Below are 27501 nucleotides of genomic sequence, written 5' to 3'. Positions count from 1 at the left end.
TAATGTTATAATGCTATATAAAATGTGATATATATATTTTCAGTATTTACATCCAGTGATCAATGTTTGAGTAGAGCTTAGTAGTAAAGTATGAAAATATATTTATAGTGCACACACACACACACACGCACACACACACACACACACACATACACACACCTACGTATATAAAGTTTCAGTAGTAGTTGTAGTAGTAGTGTGTTTGTATGTGTATGTATGTGTGTGCGTGTGTGAGAAAGAGAGAGAGGGAGAGAGAGAACCAAATACTGGAGTTGTAAAAGTAAGAGATGGTAAGAGTGAGGTGAGGGATGATAGTGTCTATTTACAATGCCTCCCCACGGGACAGAGTTAGACACCAGGATCGTTTTTTAACGTAGAAAAAAAAAGGAACAAAAATACAAATTGTCTCAGTCGTGAAAGATTTCTCCTCCACTGACAGAGAACAAGAAATTGAAATGCAGCATCTGAAGAACAGATACTTTGGGTGTGTGTTTACGGATGATTGGTTGGTGACAACATTTTTGGCAGTAAGTATGCAGAAAAAATTAAGTACGTAGAGAATAGAGGAAAGTAAAGAAGAATGATATCATAGGTGATGGAGAAGTTTGTTGAATGCAGAAGTGGATTCATAAAAATGCAGTACGAATGTATCCCAAGCGAAAATATACCATAAGTCGTTTCTGAATTTTGGAGATGAGGATTGATTTTTCGTATTATTTGGACTCATCGGACTGTTCAAATTCCCGAGTTCGACAGAAACATTCCCGAGTTCGACAAGATACACCTGAAGAAAGTCGAAGGTTGCATCGACCGAAACGTTGTGAAAATGACACTCAAGATGAGAACAGTAGTCCGATGAATCCAAACAATACATATACCCTAAGTGTTTACATGTGGCGATATTGGTTGCCTACTGATTAAAACAATGTCTGTTTTTCTGGAAATACAAAAACTAGCAATATTCACTTCTAACATGGGTCCCACCTTTTATTATTTGCGTATTTATATAATCTCTTATGATATTCGAATAAAGAGGGTGAGATGATCATCATATCTGAACATTTAGAAAATGGTCTTAAATTACTATGTAAGTTCACTGTTGAATAAATTCTTATTTTTCAGAATTGCCAATATGCTGGAGAGGCTGCTGCCAATCTCTGAGATGTAAGGTAAGGCATCGATCACGGCTGCATTTTTTTCTCACATGAACTTACATATATTAACATCCTATTTTCCCCACTATCCATAAAATCTAAAATCTATATAAAACCTTATCAAATATATGGTTCGTATAAATACAAATAAACGTGATTTGTAAAATTAAGACAAATAAATACTGATTAAATATTTAATTATTTATTCAATATATATATATATATATATATATATATATATATATATATATATATATATATATATATATATATACTAGCATTTCAGCCCGGCGTTGCCCGGGTGTTGGGAGGTGTATGTTTAGCAAAAAACCCCATAAAAACAAAAAAAACGTCAATTTTTTTAAAGTTTGACCCCTATTATGACCCCTGAACATTTATTGTTTCGGGCTCAAATCAAGTTATTTAGATCCATGTCCAAGGAACCTATATCTAAAATTTCAAGTGCTCATACCCAAAATTAGCGGAGGAGTTTGGTAGAGTTCTCAAAGGTAAAATCATTGAACTTTGACCCCTTAACAGCCAAATTTCTGGCCGAAAACAGATTACAAAGGTTTTCCTAAATCTCAGTACCCTGTATGTCAAATTTCGAGTCTGTAGACTAAAAATTGACCGAGTTATTGCGAGAGAAATGTACACACAAACACATAGACACGTTCACTTATATATATATATATATATATATATATATATATATATATATATATATATATATATATATATATATATATATATATATACTAGTATGGGTGCCCGGCGTTGCCCAGGTGTTTGGAGGTGTATACTGAGCAAAAAGAAAAAAACAAAAAGAAAACGGTCAATTTTTCCCCCAAATCTCAGTACCCTGTATATCAAATTTCGAGTCTGTAGACTAAAAATTGACAGAGTTATTGCGTAGGGAAATGTACACAGACAGACACACAGACAGACACACAGACACGTTCACTTTTATAGATAGATAGATAGATAGATAGATTAAAAATATATACGTATACATAAATATATATGGAAACAATTTTATGTTCAGTGTAAGCTTTTTACTCAAATATTATGCAAGTATAAATCAAGTAGAATATCTGCATGAATATAATTACACGTAATCTATCTATATATCTATAAAAGTGAACGTGTCTGTCTGTCTGTCTGTCTGTGTACATTTCCCTACGCAATAACTCTGTCAATTTTTAGTCTATAGACTCGAAATTTGAAATACCGGGTACTGAGATTTGGGAAAATCGATGTGACGGGTATCAGCCAGAAATTTGGCTGTTAAGGGGTCAAATTTCAACGATTTGACCTTTAAGAACTCTACCAAACTCCTCCGACAATTTTGGGTCTAGACACTTGAAATTTTAGATATAGGTTCCTTGAACCTGGATCTAACTTAATAAAGTGATTTGAGCCCGAAACAATAAATTTTAAGGGGTCATAATAGGGGTCAAATAAAAAAAATTGACTTTTTTTTGTTTTGCTAAGCGTACACCTCAAAACACCCGGGCAAAGCCGGGCTGAAATGCTAGTAGTTAACTAAAGATGATCATCCCATAAGAAAACCGAAAAAATTAATAGGGAATTAATTAAAATGAATGTTTAAAAGAATATGCAAATTAGCTAGATCTTTTGTAGATGAATGCAATTCATCGACCCATACTTAAGAAGATTGTATTTTCTTTTTAAATAAGTAAAAGAGAGGGTTTTTAATATGAATATCAATACACGTAAAAGAAAATGAATTTATAGGAATATATATATATATATATATATATATATATATATATATATATATATATATATATATACATACATTGTATATAATAAAAGAGGCGCAGTTTTTCCACTCTGGACCAAAATACCGTAGGTCTACGGCAACAGATGGCACATAAAAAATTATCATGTTTACGCTATTAGCTATTACCTTATTTAACTATATAACGCCATCGCAGACACATGAATTCGTTATATTAAAACATTACATTTATTCCTAGGAGGGCTATCTTCATCGTCGTCATAACCTACAGAGGAAGTAGCTCAAATTTCTTCCCGTATTCCATAAGTCCTCTTCCGACACAACTCTGCACCACGTGCATTTATACTTTTTTCTACTTTCTTGAGTCTACGCCGTCATTAACTGACTAGTATAATAATAATTAGACGCACACACACACACACACACGCGCACACTCTCTCTCACACACACACACACATATATATATATATATATATATATACATATATATATAAGAATAATGGAAATAGTATTCCCACAAGATAGATAAAAAGGGGAACAAACAAAGTCACACGTCCATCAACCTTTCGTCTTTATTGCAAAACTTCTTTTGAGTGAATGAATTGAAGAAAATAAAATATTAGTACAATATTAGAGGAGATATTTCTTGTAATGAAATTTCAGAACGAAAAAAGTCGTTGGAAATTTAAAAAAAGTTACATCGTTGTGACAGAGAGTATTTTTTTCTCGTTAATATCGGTTAATATGTTTTAAAAGATATGATGGAATTTATATTCTTTTTGGAATAAATATGTCCGTTATAAATCAAATGTGGATGTGTCACTGAAATGAAATGAGTATATTTTTGTTATGTAATTTATTAACTAATATGTATTAATTATTATAGGTAGTGTTTTCTATGGTGTGAGAGAGGTGACCTGATTCTAAAATTAAATTATGTCCTTTTAATAGAAGTTTACTTATTAATGGCGATGCATTATAGAAGCCTCCACGTTGTTTAATTCTGCTTGCATTAGCGATAAGCTCTAATTCAAGAAGTCTCCGTCATAGTTTATTTGAAATAAATTTTACTATTTTTCTTGTTTGAAGTAAAAAATATGATTATGCTGCAATGAATGAGAGAATAATGCTTTCAGAGAATTGCTATTTCTTATATTTCTTTTATGTTCATTGAGCCTTTTCTCTAAACCACGTTAGGTTTCACCGACGTATATATGATGGCAATTTTTGCATGGAACAGTGTATATGCCTGCATTGGAAGTTGGTATATTTTGCTTTTTTAATTTTTGTTTTATAGTTTGTGATGTGGTTTATATTATTGACTAGTTTAGTTAGAGTGCTCCCAATTATTGTATCATTGGCGTGTGTAGGTAAAAGTTAATGTCTGTTTTTGAGAGAAGCGATATATATATATATATATATATATATATATATATATATATATATACACACACATATATAATGGAAAATTTTCGATATAATACATATTTTATATTAAATGTAAAAAAACACACACAAATATTTTCCAGAATAAATATGCAAAAAATCATATGCACCAGACACTTCTCTCATTAACATGCCAATAATTTGCAATATACAATAATTTCTCTAAAAACAAGGAATTCTAATAATACAAACCACATCACAAACTGTAAAACAAACATTAAAGACCACAAAACATTCCGAAACAAACCAATTTTCAATATTTCGTACTAAAAATTGCCATTATATATATTTAGTTCAGAGAAAAGCACAAGTCTTACAATAAAGACGAAACGTTGATGGACGTGTGAATTTGTTCCTTTTTTATCTCTCTGTTCTTCGCTTTCTCTTTCTCTCTCTCTCTCCCTCTCTCTCTCTCTCTCTCTCTCTCTATATATATATATATATTAAATAAATAATTAGATACTTAATCAATACTTAATATTGCTTAATTTTACTAATCACGTTTACTTGTATTTATACAAACCGTATATTTGCTAAGATTTTATATAGATTTTATGGATAGTGGAGAAAATAGTATGTTAATAACATAAAAGAAATATAAGAAATAGCAATTCTCTGAATGCATTATTCTCTCATTCATTGCAACATAATCATACTTTTAACTTCAAACAAGAAAAAATAGTTAAATTTATTTCAAATAAATCGCGACAGAGACGCTTATCGCTAATTCAAGCATAATTAAACAACGCGGTGGGCTTCTGGAATTTATCGCCATTAATAAGTAAATTTCTATTAAAAGAACATGATTTAATTTTGGATCAGGTCAACTCTCTCACACCCTAGGAAACACCACCTATAATGATTAATACATATACTTAATTAATAAATTACATAACAAAAGCACACTCATTTCATTTCAGCGACAAACTCATATTTGATTTATAACGGGCACATTTATTTAAAAAAAAACAATATAAATTACATCATATCTTTTTAAATATATCAACAGCTATATGACGTTAAAAATTTTATTCGCTTTTACAACGCTATATTTTTTCGAATTTCTGACGACTTTTTTCGTTCTGAAATTCCATTACAACAAATATATTTTCAAATATTGTACTAGTACTTTATTTTCTTCAACTCATTCACCCAGAAGAAGTCTTGAAATAAAGACGAAAGGTTTATGGATGTGACTTGGTTTGTTCCTCTTTTTATCTCTCTATCTCGTCGAAATACTATTTCCATTATTCTCATTATTCTCCTTTTAGAGTTTTATGTGCATTTGGCATAGCTACCAGCATGTATGTATAATGGTAATATATATATATATATATATATATATATATATATATATATATATATATATATATATATATATATGTTTGTGTGTGTGAGTGTGCGTAATTATTAATATACATGAACATATGCGTGTATTATAGTTTCGTTCGTCCCCAAACAAGGCACATTGCCACTGATACGCATGTGATTACTTTGAATTAGGAGCAATAGATAGGGAGTTGTGTAACAGGATTTTTATTCACGTTACATTTAGTTTTTCTTACAATGTTTAAGTTAATTTTGTCATAAAATTAACTTAAATTGTAATATTAATATTGCCTTTACTTTTTTTTTGTAATCTACATAATTAATAGAAATTTTGACTCCAACCAAAGTCGTGTTGCTCTGCTAGTAATATGTATTCTTTTATATTTTTTGATTGATGAGAATTTAAAAAGTGATTATTAATTTTAATAAGTCGCGCTCAGTAATACGAGGGTCGTTTCAAAAGTAAAGCCTCCTATATTTTAATAACAATAACAAAACAACGACAAAAAAAGGTTGAAGAGCTACGAAGAAGGGAGTTGTACTATTAAAACGAACAACCTTTTTTCTCCAGGAGTTATTTTTCTATATAGCCACCACTATTCTGTACACACGTTTACCAGCCTTGTTTCATGCTTCGATCATAAAAGTCCGCGGCGCGCTTTGTCACTCATATATCTGTTGCTACTATGAAATCGACGAACTCATCTCCTAACTCTGCTGACAGCACCTTCATCGACTTCATAAACGTTCAACAGACACCGGTGAATGTTGATCGGTTCAATTTTTTTTCCGCGTAAAGGAATTAAATGGCACAGTTTTGTTTCTGACGCACGTCCATGAAAGGGGTGGCTTTCTTAGAGTCTCACGCCGCCAAATAGCCAATATCTGCAAACGAGAGATGATACTTTCAGATGATGAAAGCATATGTTCAATCATCATAACAATGTAATTTACAATCCTACTGATTCATTCGGGCGGAATAAAAAATAGGAGGTATTACTTATAAAACGTCCCTCGTAATATAATTATGATAAATATTTATTTTAAGTCAGTTGTATTTGTTTTGATTTTATCTATATTAAATAATACTAAAAACTTAATTATTTTTATTTCTTGTATTTACAGTACTAACGTTCGAAGAGTCAACAAGAAAGCGATGTACATTATTAAAAGTATCGTATCGTCCATTTTCTCTGATACAATCGTATGGTGTTTTTCAACATGTCCAGCTAAAACTTGAAGTAATACACAACAAACACCCATAAAGTCATATTTTTGAAGCGACGTAATATGTAAAATTTAAAGAAAAATCTTCATTGTTTGGATGTTAAAAGACAATTTATATCATTTAATGTTATCAAGATGTACACAATCTTTTAATGTTATCATGCACAGGGCACTGACTGATTTTTTTCAGTATTATTTTCTTAGATTGACTCGACTTATGTGTGTGTGTGTATGATTTTTTTTTCATCTTTCGACATTACATTGTCATGCATTTTTTCTTTCTAAGCAAAGAATTTCTAATTTTTCTAAGGAGCATATATACGAAAAAAGTCGGCATTAACAAAATAATAACCGATTGTTCTGCATAACGAAACGAACCTGTAAAAAATGTACCGAAAGACAACCAAGTTGTAGTCAGCTGGAAAACAGGCAAAGAGAAGAGAGTTCCACAAGCGTAAAAATAATTATTAAAATAGATTTTCTATAATATAATATGAAAATGAGGTTACTTCTTTAATGTAGATTTCCTTTTAATAAATAGTATACATAGAAATCATGCTGGACTAAAAGTCCTTCTTTAGCAGGATAATTAATTAGTGAGACAGTATAACTTTTGTAATATTAGTCCAATTGTGAACAAACCAACAATCGAAATGTAACTTTATTATAATAGATATACAATGTACAGATATGCACACTAGCTATGCGGAGATGAGTATGAAAACATATACTAATCTCTATCTATCTCTACTATAATATAAAAGGAAATTCGTCTGTGCGTCTGTACATCGGTGCGCCCATTCCCTATTCACTCGAAAACAGCTGGGCCGATTTGTATGAAATTTCACACGAAGGAATTTCATGTGCCTGGCAGTGTTCTTAAATAAATTTTGAATCGAAATGATATGTAACTTTTTAATTTTAAACTTAAATTCAAGCCATTATCACCATAAAACCAGTAATGTTAGGCATACAGTAGTTTTTTTTTTATATAACAGGGGCTCATTCGAATTGAATGTTTCTGTTTAGAGCCTAATGGGAGTATGATATGTGACATTTTGCATTTTAAACTTCAATTCAAGCCATTATATATAAAATAATTTGTAAAATCAACAGTAGATTCTCTACAGTGCAATATAAATTACAATGTATTGTGAAATAAATCATAGCGAGAAACACGTGAGCTCCCCCACCCCGTACACCGCGGTAGGTCCCAAACTAGAGCAGGCAATCAATCGATTTGATTGAAAAATGGGCTACTTCATCGATTTCAATGACAATAAAAAATATATGAGTATCAAATATTCGTTAATAATTATCATTCTATCCCGGGCGACGTTGTGTCATCACGCACGCACACACACACACACACACACACACACACACACACACACACACACACACACACACACACATATATATATATATATGCCAGAAATAAATTAACAGAACTGTCAGGATTTCTGACGTGGCCATTTTGTGCATAGATTTGAATGACTGCAAATCTCGGGATTCCACTTTCCTCTATTAATCGAGTCTGGTGTCTAATTTGCCAGCGAATGAAAAGTATTCGTTGTTATTGATAATAGAAGTGTCTATTTACTTCTCTCCTGATACACTACGAGGGATTCCCAACTAGAGGAGGCAATCAATCGAGTTGATTAAAAAATGGGCGTTCACCGATTTCAATGAAAATAAAAATATGTGAATATGAAACCTTCCTTGATCATACTCTAGAAGATTGAATACGGTTATTCCAGTAAACATATAAGGTTCGATGGGATTTTAACGTATCGATAAGTAGTATCCCATTACTTTGTCACGCGTTTAAGTATCTTTTTAATAGTTGTGTAATGGCGCCGCCAAGATTAGGCTCGACTCTACGCTGTCTCCATATTTGTACTTGTCTTTTTCGACAATGATTATTTCGCTTTTTCAAACATTTAGAACAAGCATTCTTCTATTCGTCAGATGTTAAAAAGGAACACTGTAATCGGTGCAGACATACTTGCCACTGCCACAAAGGTAAGTCACCGTGCTTTTATTTATTAGAGATTCGATTATCGATTATCGATTCTTTATCTTTTTTATGATTAAACTCAATTGTTTTCAAGGCATGATAGATAAATCTAAGACATAATCCGAGAAACATGTGTAAGGAGACGAAATGTCTGCTCTGTACCTCTTAATATGTGACCAAATTAATTATAAAAAGGATAAACATTTAAAACGCCGGTTATATGAGGTTGGAAGTTACGGGTTTAAACATAATATCAATGTCAATGACGCTAGAAAATTTAACACGTACATCTTTAGAATAACGCATGAAGAGACGTAGTCTACTCCGACATTATTATAAAGAGATACATATTTACAACACCGATTGTGGGAGGTTTGAGTTTTGGGAAGATCGATGTGTTGGTTCAGACATAATGTTAATATGGATGACATGTCCACAGATTTTGTCCACAACACGAAGAAAGATTGATTGAAATTCTCGATCGCTGATGTAGAAAAAACACAAAAGTTGACGGAGACATATGCATAACGAATTTTCTTTTCTGAAGCTGTGAACTTTACAAAAAAAGCACGGTAAGATCTATAAACTTGTAAAATAGCACTCTGACAAAATAAACTTTGAAAGCATTACTGTGAAAACTATAGACTTTGAAAATGGTACTCTAAAACAATGAACTTTGAAAATAGTGCGCGAAAAACTATGATATTTGAAAATAATAGTCTAAAACTACAAACATCGAAAATGGTACTCTAAAAACTATGAAAATTAGAATTGGTACTCTAAAACTATGAATTTTGGAAAATGTACTCCAAAAATGTAGTTTGAAAATGATACTCTAAAAACTATGAATTTTTCAAATGATACTCTAAGAACACTTGGCTGTCTAAAACGACGAAGTTTGAGAATGTACTCTAAAACAATGAACTTTTAAAATGTTACTCTAAAAGCTATCAACTTTTAATAGTCTAGAAGCTATACGCTTTAAAAAATATTCGTGCAACTATATAATTTTAAATTGGTCCTAGAAATTATGAACTTTTAAAATGGTACTCTAAAATCATAGACGTGGAAATGGTACTCTAAAACTACGCAAATAGTACTCTAAAAACAATGAACTTTCGGAATAGTATTCTAAAAACTATTAATTTGTACTAAAAAACTATGGATTTTGGAAATGGTACTCTAAAAAGAATGGAATGTGAAAATAATATTCTAAGATCAATAAACCTTCCAAATTTACTCTAAAATCTATGAATATTGAAAATTGTACTCTAAAAACAATAAACTTTGAATACGGTACTCTAAAACTATGAACGTTGAAAATGGTAGCTTATAAACAATGAATTTTAAAATGGTTCGCTTTGAAAATTGTACTCTAAAAATTCTGAATTTTGAAAATAGTTTTCTAAAAACAATAATCTTTTAAATTTGTACTCTAAATTTATGAAAATTGAAAATGGTGCTCTATTACAACGAACTTTTGAAAATAGTACTCTAAGAATTATGAACTTTGAAAATGGTACCGCAGAAGCTATATACTTTAAATGCCACTCCAAAATTATGTACTGTAAAATTGGTGCTAAACAACTTGGAACGTTGAAAATGGTACTCTAAAAAATAGACCTCGGAAATGATACCCTAAAAGCTATAGGGCTTTAAAATATTAATCTATAAACTATGAACTTTAAAATTATATTCTAAAACCTATTAACTTTTAAAACAATACTCTAAAACTATGAACTTTAAAAATAGTACTTTAAAAGCAATGAACATTGAAAATGTTTTTTGAAGCTATAAATATGAAAAAGCATTAAAAATTATGTACGTTTAAATTGGCACTCAAACACAATGAACTTTGAAAACTGTACTCTGAAAATTTTGAACTTTGAAAATAGTTTTTAAAAAACAATAATCTCTTAAATTTGTACTCTAAATGTATGAACTTTGAAAATAATACTTTAAAAAATAATAAACTTTGAAAATGGTACTCTAAAATTTATGAACTTTGAAAGTAGTATTCTAAAAACTATGAATTTAAAATGGGAACTGTGAAAATGGTACTCTCAAAGCTATAAAATTTGAGAATAAAACTCTAATACAATAAACTTTAAAAATTGTATTACAAAAACTGCGAACTTTGAAAATAGTACTTCGAAAACAATTCACTTTAGATTTTGTACTCTTAAAAATATAAACTTTTACTATGGTACTCTAAAAACTATGAACTATGAAAATGGTACTCTAAATACAATAAACTTTGAAAATAGTACTCTAAAACAATGAATTTTTAAAATGTTCTTTTAGAAGTTATAATATTAAAAAGCATTCTAAATATTATGTACGATGTAATTGGCATTCAAAAACGATGAATTTTGAAAATGGTAATCTAAAAACTATGAACATTGAGAATAGACCTCTAAAACTATAAACTTTAGAAATGGTACTCAAAAATAATGTGCTGTAAAATTGGTACTCTAAAAACTATGAACTTTGAAAGTGGTTCCTTAAAAACTAGGAACTTTGAAAATGGTACTCTAAGAACTATGAACTTTTGAGAATAGACCTCTAAAACTATAAACTGTGAAAATGGTACTCTAAAACTATATACTTTAAAATTGGTACTCTTAACAACTATGAACTTTGAAAATGGTACTCTAAAAAATAATTAGCTGGAAATGGTACTCTAAAACTAGGAACTGTGAAAATGGTACTCTAAATACAACAAACCTTGAAAATGATAATCTAAAAACAATGAGTTTTGAAAATGGCATTCTAAAAGCTATAAACCTGTAAATGGTACTGTAGAAGCTATAAACTTTCAAAAGCACTTTAAAAGCTACGATTTTTAAGAAGTCACTGATGATTTTGACTATGTAATGACGATTTTATAATAATAAAATTATTTCATGCGTAGTAATAAAACAAATAAAAACAGAAACCACCTTACTTCTTTGATATAAATTCTAAAATATAAATCTCACCTATCTGTTTAAATGTATGTATGTATGTATGTATGTATGTATGTATGTATATATATATATATATATATGCATCTCTGCCTAACGCTTTCGACAGAGGCGACAGATTTTCACCAGATCGATATTGTTTTGAAGTTCAACCCCTCGGACGACAAATATCGAAAAATTGGCTAAAACATTAATTCCTTCACCCTTAACTGGGTATTTTTCTACAGGGAGGGGTCACTTTTTCACCGATATTTTCGAAAGTCATCCTCTCTTTTTGATTGACTAGCCTTAATTTAAACCTTCGTACCTTCCGGTTTGCCGATGGGCACAACAGCAAAGACGTCACGTTTTTTTCCCGTTCTTTTCCTCCTTCGTAGTACGGGTTCCATCCTGCCTGGCTACTACCACTTTTGTTTTTGCTCAACACACGCCTCCAAACACCCAGGCAACGCCAGGAACCTCGGCTAGTTTAATATAAATCCTGGCTTTAAAATGAAAAAATTGATTAATTTTCAAAAATGGTTGATTTGTATATCTAAATAAAATTAATTGATTTTTTTAAAATTAATTGACTTCCATATCTAATTAAAATTGATTTAATAAATTTTGTTTCACATGAAAACATTCGAGTCTTCTTCGATACACGAATCATATTCATATTGGATAGATTGATTTTGCATGAATTCGTTTTTTTTAATATTTATTACTAACTAGCTTGAGCCGTGTCCTGGTGTTATTCAGGAAAATTGAGAAACCCAAGAAAGTCCTGTTCTCAACGCTGAACCACACACACACACACACACACACACACACACACACACACACACACACACACACACACACACTCGCACCATATTATATTTCGCTTAGTCTGTCTCTTCGTCAGTCCGTTCGACTCGTTCTCGGAAATTACTGGACCGATCTGGCTGAAATTTTATATGGACTTTTGTTATTATACGGTGCTGGGAACTAAGTATTATGCATACGTTTGATGCACCGTTAGAGATTAATAAGGATTAGTCATTACAATACAACATTTACTTTAAAAGGTTGGCATAACGCACTGATTCTAAATCAACTTTTTGTATACGGTTTCTTCTAACAGTAGCAGTCTATTTTTCTTCTTTATCGTCGGCCACATCTATTGTGTGTCAACTAATTTTACATATACACCGGTATAATAAATTCAACTGAAATAGGCTCTGAATTATCCCTTGCATATAATCTTGTATTCCCTCATATGTGACCTTTTTAGCGTTAATTCCCACGTTAAATATTGACATCTAATATATAAAAGCGAAATATAGTTATATTTCGTGTATTGTATCTACCCCGTTCTTCTTTCGCTAAAAGAAACAAATAAAACGATGTCGTCGTTTCTTTCCTTGCGTTTTATACTCTCTCCCACTTCTCACAATTCCTCACTTCCTCAAAATACTTCCTCTCATATTAGCAGATTATTCATAAAAAACTACATTCCTTATAATATTTTTCACACACACGCACGTGATATTATCGTATACTATTACTACTAATTGTCATAGCTTTTTAGTACTTATTCTAATAAATTATTTCTTTATTAAAGTCACGTTTTTATTATTCTAAATGTTTAGTTATATTGGCCCCAAAATCAGCTACATGTAAAACTGTATTTACCTAAATGTTGGCTGGGAAGTGTTAATCGCTGAGGCTATGTCGAAAAAAGAAAGGAACGTGGCATAAATACAGTTGGATACGCAATTAATAGTCGCAGACGGATAGAGTTAGATGTAAAACTTGGAATCCAATGTTAGTTCGTTTCGTGTTTTTGTTTATGTAATGAACGCGATTTTCTCTGTGTAAACTGTAGTTTTATTGCGGAGGAGCAAGAAGCCTTTGATGTGATTAAGTGTTAAAGTTTACTCAGAACGCGGCTTTAAAGCTTCATTCCATATGATGTTATTATTAATTAAATTTTTATCTGTACATTCTCTCTGTTTTCTAGGTTTTAAGTGTTGCCATGGATGTTGTAGAAAACCCATAATCGTAGAAGGTAAGGTAAGTATTGACTTTAGTGTTACAGTCATGAGTAAATGGAATTTGGAAGTGGCTTCCTTACATGCTACAAAATAAGATATTTTGTAAGTGTGTTTTGTTTTACGGCATATCAACCCTTTTCAGGTTATTTAATGCCGAATCCAGTGATTTGGAAGAAAAGTATTTTAGTAGAATATGTTTTTTCAAGTCAGTTTCTATTTAACCCATAGTTGGGACCCTAACAGGTACTACCACTCCGGGTCAGAGCGGACCTGGGAGCAATGGCAATTAAAGGGTGGCTCCACACTCCTAAAGCCCACAAGCTGGGGCCTCACCATTGGATATAGTTTAAGGTCATATCCAGGACCAAATGAGAATATTTTGTAAGTGTGTTTTGACGAACTCGTAGCACTTGTATCCTCTCGAAGTAAACACCTCTGACTACCCCAGCAAGCAGCAAAATTCTACCCTTTCACTGTATAGGTCTCTAAATGCCGGAAAGCGATCTACTCTAATAGTTTCTCTCCTCGAATTGTTAGACTTTAGAATTCTTTCCATGCTACCTGCTACTCTGACTATACTAACATGCAGAAATTTAAATGTAATGTGAACAGATATCTCGCTGCCCAACCCCTTACATTGTGTCCTTGCAGATATGGCCTCACATAGTAGACCTTTACGTCGACCAAGTGGCAATATGCCTTGTCTAGAGAGAAAAAAAAGTAAAGAAAAGTTTCTCATATAACAATATTTTTTCCCCCGAATAATCATCTTTATTACGGAAGTTCTTCTCTAAAAAAAGACGCCAGAAATCTTCCGGAACTTCATGAGATTCTTTCGGTCATTAGGAGCAAGTTTTATGAACATCTATTATATAAGGAGTAGTTGTCTGTGTGTATGTCTGTTTGTATATCTAGTCAAAAACTACAAAACAAGCAACTACAAAGTTTGTATAGCCTTCATCAGCGTTGCCATGGCTTAATAATATCTAAATAAATAATAAAAAAAAAACAAAAAAAACTATTCATTTTCTATTCAGTTTCGTCAGGGGCAGGGGAGCAGTTTTTGAGTATTATTACGTAGGAATGTAAAAAAAAAAAAAAATGCAAACTCGAGGAATCTGTTATATAAAGCAGAGTTATTTTCTTTTTTTTCAATTTTTCTTATCCGTCTATGCTATGGATAGGGGAATCTTGCCGGATGCCAAACAACCGAGAGATCTTTTTTAGATTCTCACTGTCTGTTTAAGTGCAATTGTTTGAATCTCTCTTGCACTTGGTTCACCGGATATATTTACTAAGCAGTCTTTGAAATTCTTGGAATCCTTTTTATTATTCCTGTTGCTCCTATAATTACTGGAATGACAGAGATCTTCCTAACATTCCAGTTTCTTTTCATGTCATACATAAAACTTTGGTATTTCGCTACCTTTCCCTCTCAGCTCTGTAAACAGTATCATCGGGGACACTAACTTCTACTAAGGTTGCTTCTTACTCCTTCTTGTCCCATATCACCATGTCAGGTGTTATAGGTCCGTTTTCTAGGCACGTAGCTATAGACATTGCATAATCATAGTGGATGGTGTATGACTTATTTCTAACTGTGGTGTATTTATGCCAGCTAGAAGGGAATAGGCAGACGAGAAAGAGAGGGGCTGATGAAAGAAGGATAAAAAGAGGTAGATAGATAGAAGCTTTTAATAGAAATAGGCTACACTTTGACGCCGGGAAACGTCAGGTGGCTCTTCTAGTTTATAATAGAGCTACTGTCTATATTTTCAAGTGTATTTTTTAAAAAATTTACTTAGACCTTTGTTTATTATAAAATAGGAAGCTGGCACTGCTGAAGTGGATACCATTGTTGACTGACGACTCGGTGTGCCGGGTTCGAATTTTGTCAGATCCATTGCGCCACTTTTACTAAAGATGTTGACACTCTTCACGTGGCCTTTCCGATAAGTACTTGATTCTAAAAAGAAATCAGGGAAACCAATACCAATTGCAGAATCCAGCATGCTTGTTTATACTTCGAAGAGTGTCACTTAAAACTGAATTTTAAATAGTACTTTATTCGTTGCGTCACGAATCCAGATCTTCTGAAGGTTGAAGGTTCAATCCAAAGTACGGACAATTACTAAAACTACAATTGCGAATTACTTAACACTTCTACCCGGTCATGGTTGACGGAACAACATGCTAACCCTGCAGATGAAATAAATGGTTTATTTCGAAATTCCGTGCAGATTCACGAGTTCTACAGAAAGATTTCTGAGTTCAACAAGAGACATCTCAAATATGGATTGAAATAATATGATGCCAAAACATGTGTCCATAAATGCAATCTCTATATCTACTATTATATAAACGGAATTTTGTCTGTGTGTGCGCGCGCGTGTGAGTTCATTCCCTATAGATTCGAAAACGGCTGGGCCGATTTTTATGAAATTTCTCACGAAGGTACTTTATGTGCCTGACAGTGTTCTTAGATAAGGTTTGTATCGGAACGTCTTTGATAAATATCGATAATTGATAATCGAAATAATCTGATGAAAGAAGGAACAAGCGATTTTGACTAAAGTTTCCTCCTTACAGAGTCCAACATCACAAGTGTATTTGAGACGTTTTATTAGCACACAAGCCAGAAAGCCCACCATATAAAATCAACAGTAGGTTCTGTGATATAACAGGGGCGCGTTCGAAATTAATGTTTCTGTTTAAAGCACGATTTCACTATGATACTTGACTTTTTTCATTTTATAGTTTAATTCAAGCCATTATCATCGCACAATCAGTAAGGTCAGGCATATGAAATTAACAGTAGGTTCTTTGATATGAGAGAGGCACGTTCGATATGAATGTTTTTGTTTAAATCACAATTGAAGCATGATACTTGACTTTTGCATTTTAAACTTTAATGCAAGCCATTATATATAAAATCTAATATATAAAAGGTTATATGTCTGTCTGTCTGTCTCCATATTTTCAGACTCTATCACTTCAGAAACTAAAAGTCGCAGAGCGGCGCTAGGGACCTCAAATCATTGAATTTTTTATGGGCCGTTCTTTTATGAATCTTTCGCCGGTTAAAATTGTTTTTAAGAGGTTAAAAAGGGTCAACATTGAAAATTTTTTAATTTTTAATCAGTTTGTATGTGTGTCACGTTGGTATAGTGGTAACGTTACCGGCTTTGAATGCTGCAGTTTTGCTTTCGGTTTCGATTTTAGCTGATGGTACCCAAATACTTTTTTTACTTTTGAAATTACGATTCTATAACAATATATGCAAAATCTGGACAAATTAAAATATCATGTTAAGCGTATTTTACGACCGGGCAAAACCAGATGCCCCCTATTAATTTCATAAAATCAACAGTATGTTCTCTACAGTGCAATGTAGACTACAATGTATTGTGGACTAAGTCAATGCGGGGAGGCATGTGAAATTTCCTCCCAGTGCACCGCGATGGTCCCCAACAAGAGCAGGCAATCAATCGATTTGATTGAAAAATGGTCGATTTCGCCGATTTCGATGACAATAAAAATATGGGAGCGTAAAACATTTGTTGACCATCATTTAATCCCGAGCAACGTTGGGTCACTTTGCTAGTAGATAACAACAACAACAACAGCAACAACAGCAACAGCAACAACAACAACAACAACAGCAACAGCAACAACAACAACAGCAACAGCAACAACAACAACAACAACAACAACAACAACAAAAAAAAAAAAAAAAAAAAAAAAATCAAACATGAAGAAATCATCACCAAAAGAAACAACGGATACGAAAAGGAACGAGTGTAAGAAACTACAATAACACACTGATAGTTTACAATTTTCACTGCTTTGTAGCTGTTATTAAGCAGTTCTAGCATTCAGAAGCGCTGAAGAAACGTACATTATGGATTAGAGTATATGTTTATTCAATCAGTTGCAAGTTGATTGTCCAGTGAGTTGCAAAATCAAATGGTGGGGGGAGAGAGAAAAGAAACGTAAAGAAATACTTATTTTAGGCTCATTGTTTAATTACTGTCTTTTTAGTTCAGTTGCCCCTCTCTCTCTCACACACACATATATACATAAATAAGATTCCATAGATTATACAATTTACGGCACAATTAAAAAGTTAAATATTTTAATCAAACATTGAAAATAAACACTAAACAATGTTTATCCATATATATGCACGTTTCAAAAATCCTTTTCATTCTCACTTTACAGGGAAGCTTTAAAATATTATATAAATTTCCTCATCAGCATATAGACTTTATCAACCACAATCCAGTTAATATCCGTTCGATATATCCGTCACCAGTACTAACAAAAATCAGTTTTGAATTGATTGGTCTCTTATATTGTTTTAATTGATCTCTTAGAAATATGTTCCCCCTATCTCTCTCTCTCTCTCGTTCACACACACACACACACACACACACACACACACACACACACACACACACACACACACACACACACACACACACTGCTGGTCAAAATGTAAAGCACATTAAAGATAAAAAAAAACTACGCTTTTTTCTTGTTAGAATCAGACATCTATTTGAGTAGAACTTTAATTGTTTAAATTTGAAGTTTAGCTGTTTTAAATAGCGAAAGAAAATGTGTAACTGTACCCGTAAAAATTTCTGAGAAGTGAAAATATAACTTGTAATGTTCCTAGGTTGGTTAGTAGATTGGGCTAATATTAGATAATTCCTCTAAGCATATTCTGGGATTCATATTTTCCATTTCTTAAAGGTCGTCTCACGAAAAAAGTGGATTATTGCTCCAAAATAAGTATAATAATAAAACAATAAAGTTTTATTATTCTGAAATTTGTTTATCTTAATTGAAATTTCACTTGTTTTGATTTAAACTTGAGCTTAAGTTGCTTTAATTTCGTAGTGAAAATGTGTATATAATCTTATTTATGGACTTTTCACTTAAAATATTTTTTCAGTTTAATCTTTATTATTTATTTCAGAAAACCTTTGCAATTTGAATGAAGCAGAAAAAAAGATTATAACCTGGTAAAATTTAACTTTGTGAATGGAGAAGACACACGAGGTTGCAGTCTGGCAAATTTGGACAACATGAATGAAGAAAGACAAGAGGTTGTAATTTGGTAAAATTTAACTTTATGGATGAAGAGGTTGCAATTTGCACTGCATGAATGGAGAAGAGAAAAGAGGTTGTAATCTGGTAAATTTGAACTTTATGAATGGAGAAAAAAATTTTGCAACTCGAAAGTAATAAGATGTGGTTGAGTCAACTAACGCATTTATTATTAAATTCATGCACAAAAGATAAAACACCATATTTAAAAAAAAATCTTTTTTTTAAATCTTTTTATCTACTTTTTGTGCGTATATTTTAAAGTATTTTTAGACTCACATAACAGTTGAAGATTATGGCTTTGGAGGCTTAGGACTTGTAGTAATAATTTGAAGGGCGGGCAATGAAAGCGATTTGTTTTTAAATCAAAGACCAAATACACTTAATAGAACAAAAATTCTTACAAAAATTCGAGAATTCTCTGATCTTAATGATTTTTCAGCATTTATTAATTAATAAATAAGCGTTTATATAAAGTTATCAATGTTAAATAGAAACTATTTAGAAATTAATAAAAAAATATTAATATAAAACATATATTTATTAAAAAAATATTGTTTTTATAAAGTATTAAAAAAAACAATGTTAGCAAAAATTATTAATTGATTAATAAATCAATGTTAGTAAAAGTATTTATAAATTTATAAATATAGGTAATATGCAGTTTTATTTATTATTATCTAAATATAAAGTATTTATTAATTAAAAATCGATGTTAATATAAAGTATTTATTAATTAAAAATCAATGTTAATATAAAGTATTTGGTAATTAATAAATGGAAATTAATATAACGTATATATTGATTAACAAATGCTAATATAAACTATTTAGTAATCAATATACCAATGTTAGTATAAAGTAGTTATTAATAATAAATAAACATTAATATAAATTATTTATTAATTAATAAAAGTTAATGTAAATTATTTATTAATTAATAAATGTTAATATAAAGTATTTACTAATCAATATATGTATGTTAATATAAAATATTTATAAATTAAAAGATTAATGTTAATAGAAAGAATTTATTTATTAATAAACCAATATTAATAGAAAGTAATTTAATAATTCATAAATAAATGTTTATATAAAGTAATTAGTAATTGATAAATCAATGTTAATACTAAGTATTTATTAATTAATAAATCAATGTTAATAAAATGCATTTAGTAATTAATAAATCCAAGTTAAACTATTTATTAATTGACAAATCAAATTTGTATAAAGTATTTTATAATTAAGAAATGTTAATATTAAGTGTTAAGTAATTAATAAATCAATGTTAATATAAAGTACTTATTAATTGATATATGTATGTTTATGTAAAGTATTTATTAATTAGTAAATCAATGTTTATAGAAATCATTTAGTAATTAATAAATCCATGTAATATAAAGTAATTAATAATTAATAAATCAATGTTAATAAAAAGTGTTTATGAATTAATCAATCAATGTTTCATAAAAGAATTTATTAATTAATAAATGCATGTTAATAAAAAGTATTATTAACTATTAAATCAATGTTTATATAAAGTATTTATTAATTAATATATTAATGTTTATATAAAGTAATTAGTAATTGATTAATTAATGTTAATATAAAGTATTTATAAATTAATAAATCAATGTTTATATAAAGTAGTTAGTAATTAATAAATCAAAGTTAATATAAAATATTTAATTATTAATAAATCAATGTTATCATAAAGTATTTATTAATCAATAAATCAATAAATCAATTTTAGTATAAAGTATTAATTAATTAATTAATCAATGTTTATATAAAGTATTTATTAAGTGATAAATCGATGTTAATATAAAGTATTTATTTTATATAAAATCACACGATGGCATAGATTATTAGTTCATCTTTATTAATCGCCTTTTTTATTATTTAGGATAAACGCATCTTTTTATGAGAAATAATACCTTAAATATGACCCCCCTCGCCTTTAAAAAACCCCCCAAAAAACAAACAAACAAAAAAATACAAAGCGACCAAAATCTGAATCTCTAAAGCTGTATTTTTTTTACATTTAAATTTGTTTTAGTATCATTTTCTACCGAGATTTGGCTATTTTCTTTTCATGCCTTCCATTAGAAATCCAAGATTAGGATTACAGTCACATGTTCAGGCTATAGTGTCACAGACTTGACAGTCCCAGTGACACGTAGGAGATAAACTTATAATATTTTTTTCTCTTATTTAAGAACCCTGAAGAAAAGCGGACGCATTTGCGACAGCGCTTCTTCTCCCTATGGTAGATGGATTATTGGATGGCCCGTAGGATATTACGTATATATACATGCATAATAAGTTAATAAATAGGTTGTAATTGTTATCACTACTGTAATACAAAAATAGTGCTTTACTCTAAATGATGAAGTGTTCGCCTTTACTCCTCTTTTTATAGTAAATCATAAAAAAAACGACGTCAGAATATTAAAACAAATGCTTCCGATACACGAAATCCATCCGCATATTCATCTGAATTACAAACGAAACATATTTATAGCATTACAGTGGATCAATTATTCGGTCACAGCAGATTATCTGGACGCGGCTCATCACATGCGTAGTTGACATCTTGTTGTATAAATAACACGTAGTAGTAGTTTGTTCCTTTTTTTTCTTTTTGATTGCTGCTTACAGCTGACATGTCCGTATGTTGATTCTCATCATTTAAATAGAATAATAATGACATAAAAATTACTGTTTTTATCTTATTATTATTATTTTTTTTCATTATACATATCTACATACACTCCCCTAAATACATCCCTCTTACTTAAAAGTAACAACTATTTCAAATATGGCCGATCTCGTCTACGGTTCTGAAAAAAAAAAAAAAAAAGAAAGAGAAAGATTTTAGCAGTCTATTCGTTACGCGTGGTTCGATTTCGTATCTCTGATGTCACATCTTAATTCCAATTTTTTATTTTATTTCTAATAGCATTTTTCACTATTTTGCTTTCCTTATATGGGAAATACCGTTTTTGATATCATTTTTTTTTTGCACATCCACCCCAACTATTGCGTCATAGTGTATTAATAATACGAGGAGCGTTCCAAAATTAAAGTATCCTAATTTTAAACTAAAAAAGTTTAAGAGCTACAAAGACGGGAATGATACCATTAAAACGAGTAACCTTTTGTACTGCAGAATTTATTTTTATACATAGTCACCACCATTCTCAATGCACTTTTACCAGCGATGAACAATGGTTGTGCATGGGCGTCCGGAGCGCGCTTTGTCATACGAAGGTCGTTACAAAAGTAAAGCCTCCTATTTTTTTAACTAAAAAAGTTGAAAGGTACGAAGACGGGTGTAGTACTATTAAAATGAGCGCCTCTTTGTGCCCCAGAATTTATTTTTGTACAGTTACCACCGATCACAATCGACTTTTGCTAGGAATTCAATGACGCATCTCTTGATCTGACGCATGTCAATGACAGGAGTTTCTTCCATACAGTTTCACGCCGTCAATATCTGCAACAGAGAGATGAAAATTTCAGGTCATGAATGCATAAGTTCAGTCATGATAACAGTGGTTTATTCGGGCAAAATAACGCCATTAGTAATTAAGTTTTTTTTTGTAAAAGAGGATCGCTATCTTCCCGTGCCTAGTCTTAAGGGGGGGGGGAGGTGCTAAATAAGATCGAACAGTTTGTACATCACTGCAACGCCATTACTGCTATGTGTCAGACACACAGCAAGGCTCTATCTCTATACATTCTTTCTCTTTTTCTTTTAGACGTAGTTAACAGCTGACATACATCTGTCGTGATGCGTGCTGTTTTCGTCTTCTTTTAATAGGATAATGACAGTACAAGATCATTGGAATTTAACATGGGGGCTATATTATACATGTACACATACATAACAATCCGTGTTCTTTGCCCAACCTTTCCCCCGTAGAGTGTAACAGAGCACGCACACGCGTATAGCAGTAACAGCAACAGCTGTATGCAAATAACTTAACCGTGTGCGAGGTGACATCACAGCGAGGAAGTAGGAAAGAAAAAAATTATAAAGAAAAGGAAAATGTGACCTGAGAACAACGAGAAATAGATATGTTACACACATGGCCCAAGAGCGACAGGAAAAGGCGTGTCCTAAACATGGCCGAACAAAGACAGAGTATCGCGTGTTCGACACGGCAGAGTTTTGTTCAGCACATTGGAGTACGAGAAGACTTTTAAATAAGAGACAAGGTGTTCTTCTGGAAGTACCTGGAGATAAATGTCTGTTGTTGCAACTGGAAAAAAAGTGAGTTGAATTCTTTCCTTGTCTTTGTTTCCTTGCTACTGTCTGCATACAACGTGTGGGCCCCGAGTGTTTACATGTAACGATTACGTTATAGAAAGAGGAAGCAGTGTCACAAACAAGACCACCCTCTTCTATTGATTAATAAAGAGAAAAGTTTTATTAGGTTATTCGATACCTGCCACTCCATTTCCGGTCTGTAACATTATATCCTTACAGGTAAAATCTCTAATTATAATCGTTTTACTTCTAAAAGAATTTCCCATTTTTCTGCTTACCTTATATGGTAAATATAGTTTTTAACATTATTCTCACGCACTCTTGCTACATAGTGTATAAATAATCATTCAATATTATTTAAGAGTGGGTTGGCATTTCTTAAGACTATTTCTAAAAAAGATTCAAACATTTCAGAATTTCAGCTGATTACAAAATATATATATTTTTTCAGTTGGATGCAAGGAGAGCGAGATCTGCACCAAATATGTCAAGTATAAGAAATGTGGTGACGGTAAATAATTTAATTTTAATTTTTCTTTCTTTCTTTATTTTTATATTTTATTTTTTTACAAGGGCGTCATATTGTAATCGGCCGGGAAGTAGGTCAGTGTAACAGTGTTCTAGAAAAGAGGATTTGTTCATGGAATCTACGTTTAGATTTAGGCACAGATAGAGAGTGGAGGATATTGTTGATAAGAGTTGTAGCTAGTCGAGTGTTTTTTTTGTGAAAGTTTGGCAAAGGAGATCATAGATTGGAGCTCAGACGAGCACTTGCCATGGAAATAACGATAGGACAAAGACAGGCTCGTAACGTCTCTTCTGTGGGAAGAAGTTGCAAGAAAGAGAAAGGAGCATTATCTATTAGCTTTCGAAGCCGCTTTTGAGCTCTATCAAGCAAAATAGGGCGCACCGAGCAGTTCCTGCTCAGATGTGGCAACGGTACTCCATCATAGGATGTACTTGGTTCTGATACAGAGAGAGGATTGCATCGACAGTGATATACCTACTGGAACGGTAGCATTATCCAACCATTTTTCCAGCGATTTTGGCAACAGATTTGATGTGTGTTCTATTTCAAATCAGAAGTGAAGGTCAGTTCAAAAAGCTTGTGGTGCTTCCCCAAGAGGAGATCCATTCATTTCAATTGGGGCCAGATGGGGGTCAGAGCGATTATAATTAAAAGATAAAGGCTTGGTTTTAGATGCATTAAATTAACCAGCCACCCTTTTCTCCATTGCACCACGTGCGTATGTTCAGTAGAGAGAGAATCAAAAAGATCTTGGTCATTGTCGGCCGTTGAAGTGTTGGCATAGATTGCGGTGCCGTCAATTTTAGTATCGTCTTCGAACTATTGATGTCACGAAAAATAGCCAGAGTTAGATCCATCAATGCATTTCCAACAAAGACCGTCATTCGTTTAGTATAATTTATTAAAATAGAAATAAAGTTGACTTGAAAAAAATAGATTTTTCCGAGATAAAGGGTTGACCTATCTGGATAGATGAAGCTCTACCCAATTAAGAGGAACAAAGATAGAGAGATAATAATTCTTTGCTCTTTGCTCTTACTGTTGCTTGTTTTTCCCCTCTTCTGATGATAAACATTTAGCTTTGAAATGCAATGGACTAAAGAGGTTTTCCATCTCATTTCCCTTTCACTTATTGCAGTCACCCTTATCCTTATTAACATGATAATATAATAAAGTTCTAATGTAACTTTTATTATTGTCTCGCTATCTTTTTCTTATAATTTGTTAAAATACATTAGAACAAAACTAATTTGTGTGTTCATTCCAGGTATGTAATCATTTTCTTCTAGAAAACAGTGTTTCTTATAAATTTAAAATGGGGCATATATTACGATAAAACACTATTTATTAACCGTAATTGTATCTTGTGGTTCTTTCGCATATATCAGTGAGGATTGTATAATATTATGCTCCTTGCAAGTATTCGTTCTGAATGAAACATTTATCTACTGACCTGATTAAATATGCTTCATATTGAGCCGGGGCGACAATTAATAAAATTTGAGGTGCGCGCTCACGCACGCACGCACACACGCACACACGCACACACACACGCGCGCACGCACACACACACATTCCAGACAGACTTTGATCTACATTCTTGTGTCCTATGAAAATGACCTGAATTGTAAATATCACGGAAAACAAAGAAAGGCTCACATTCCAGGTCGGGAAATTAAAATTTCGCAATGCCAAATAAAGAAGAACAATTAGATAGTTTAAATATTTTTATTTCAGGAATGTTGGTTGATGTCTTTATAAGTTAACATAAACAACGAGAGAGAGAGAGAGAGAGAAAGAGAGAGAGAGAGAGAGAGAGGGGTGGGAGGAGAAGGCTGACAGTTGTCTAGCATGAGTGATTTTTCCGCCGTCGCCTGCCACCCCCACACACACCCTTACAGTTGTTCTGTTCCGTCTCTCCTTTGTGAATGGCCAACAGTGAATTGTAAATAAACTTGTATGTTGAAAAAATTCGTCTGTGTTGATTTTGAGAACAACGACAAAAGAATTGTCAATTGTATATAATTTCGTAAACATTTGAAAAGTGAAAACCAGAAAATTATATATACATTCAATAACGCAACAAATACAAATGCAGATTTGGACTGAAAAAATATTGGCAGTGTCATTTTTTGATATGGATAATTTTACTATAATATTTGGCGTTTCTGCATTAAAGTGACGTATTAGCAACAGAGACGAGTTATCGTCCCATGTTCTTCGAAAGATATATGACATCTAGCGGCCATTATGTTAACCCCAAACATAAACGCAAAAATATATAACGAAATAAATAACACAAAAATATATGAAATCAAAACATTTATTGAATAAAAAAAATGTATCAAAATGTAATTTTAATGTATTAATATAATTTTTTTCAATGAGTGATATTATTTTAGTTTGTCAATGTAGCAACATATAATTTTGATATAGAAGTTTTTATCTATTTATTTATAAAAATTTATAGAAATTTTTAATAATTTTTTTTTTCAATAAGTGGGTTTCATTCAAAACCTTTTGGAATATAGTGTTTTTGAAGTTCCCATATTTGTTCAAAAACCCCTTCCAAAGGATTATCTTTGCACGAACCTTTAGAAAGGAAGAGTTATCGACCCCTGTTCAGCTGACATACTCCCTCTATCGGCCGTTCTTGAAACTAAAATGCACACATTCGCCTCATGTCACTGTCATACAGAAGTGCCAAATGTTTAAATTAAATATTCAAATTTTTCTTCCATTGAAGTAAGAAAAAAGAAATAGGTTTGCGTTGTTAGAATCCGTTATTGAAAGGCATCGCAATTTTACATTTATTTACATTTTCTTCCAGGAAAACTTTGCTGTAAACATTGCAGAAGCTAATCGGCGAATAAACAGATTAAACAAACTCACAGATGTAAGTCTACATTTTTAAAAATATCTATACATATATTTTAAATTCGATACATATTAATTGAAATTGTAAACTTAAAATAATATAATTGAATTAAAATTGAATAAAAACGGGTTAAAGATTAATCTTTTTTTTTCTCTTGGGCAAAAGCAGTAAATAATACTTTCTGATAACAATTTCTTTTTTTTGTTTCTGATTTCAGTTAAACGTTCAACGAAGATGTCTCATACAGACACCATCATCACAGAAACTGAAGAATAATTAAAAAAAAAATAAAGATGGCAACACAAAAAATATTCCTTCAAAAATGTATTTGAGAAAACAGGCAATTTTACATTTACCAACTTCAAATAAAACAGAATTTGAAATGTTTTTTAGTTGACGAACCCAGTCAAAGAAAGCTGGATACATTATTAGAATTGTCTTGATTTTTGACCTAATAAAACTCATTACATCACAAAGTGTGTTCGATCGTTTTGTTATTGCGTTTACCACGGTCTGATCAAGGTTACATATTGCCAATAATTAATTAATCTGAAAAACAAACAAACAAACAAACAAACAAACAAATAAAACAAAAATAACAACTGGTTAGAGAAATAACTTATCTTCCTCCTACGGCAAAATGTGACACAAGGATTCGGAAGTGGGATTTGAAGATCCAATGCCCTAGAGGATGAGAACTCTGGTCATCAAAAGAAAAAAAAAAGAAAAAAAATTTGGTCAGCCCCGTCGGCATTCCCCGGTAGTTGCGAGTCAGGCAATTA

The 27501-nt window shown here is 31.5% G+C and overlaps 1 long non-coding RNA gene across 1 annotated transcript; it reads left to right on the top strand.

The window, feature by feature from the left end:
- Positions 1-1115: 1115 nt before the first annotated feature.
- Positions 1116-27195, top strand: LOC145245921 (uncharacterized). The gene is made up of 6 exons (XR_013863047.1): positions 1116-1164; positions 8893-8946; positions 13892-13939; positions 23764-23823; positions 26672-26737; positions 26937-27195. It is a non-coding gene; the product is annotated as an uncharacterized LOC145245921 (long non-coding RNA).
- The last annotated feature ends 306 nt before the right edge of the window (positions 27196-27501 follow it).

This window comes from Euprymna scolopes, chromosome 23 (assembly GCF_053919585.1).
Source record: "Euprymna scolopes isolate OS-2025 chromosome 23, ASM5391958v1, whole genome shotgun sequence".
In the NCBI taxonomy this organism is placed as follows: domain Eukaryota; kingdom Metazoa; phylum Mollusca; class Cephalopoda; order Sepiida; family Sepiolidae; genus Euprymna; species Euprymna scolopes.
The sequence above is the reverse complement of the archived record's forward strand: the minus strand, read 5'-3'. Positions and strand labels throughout refer to the sequence as shown.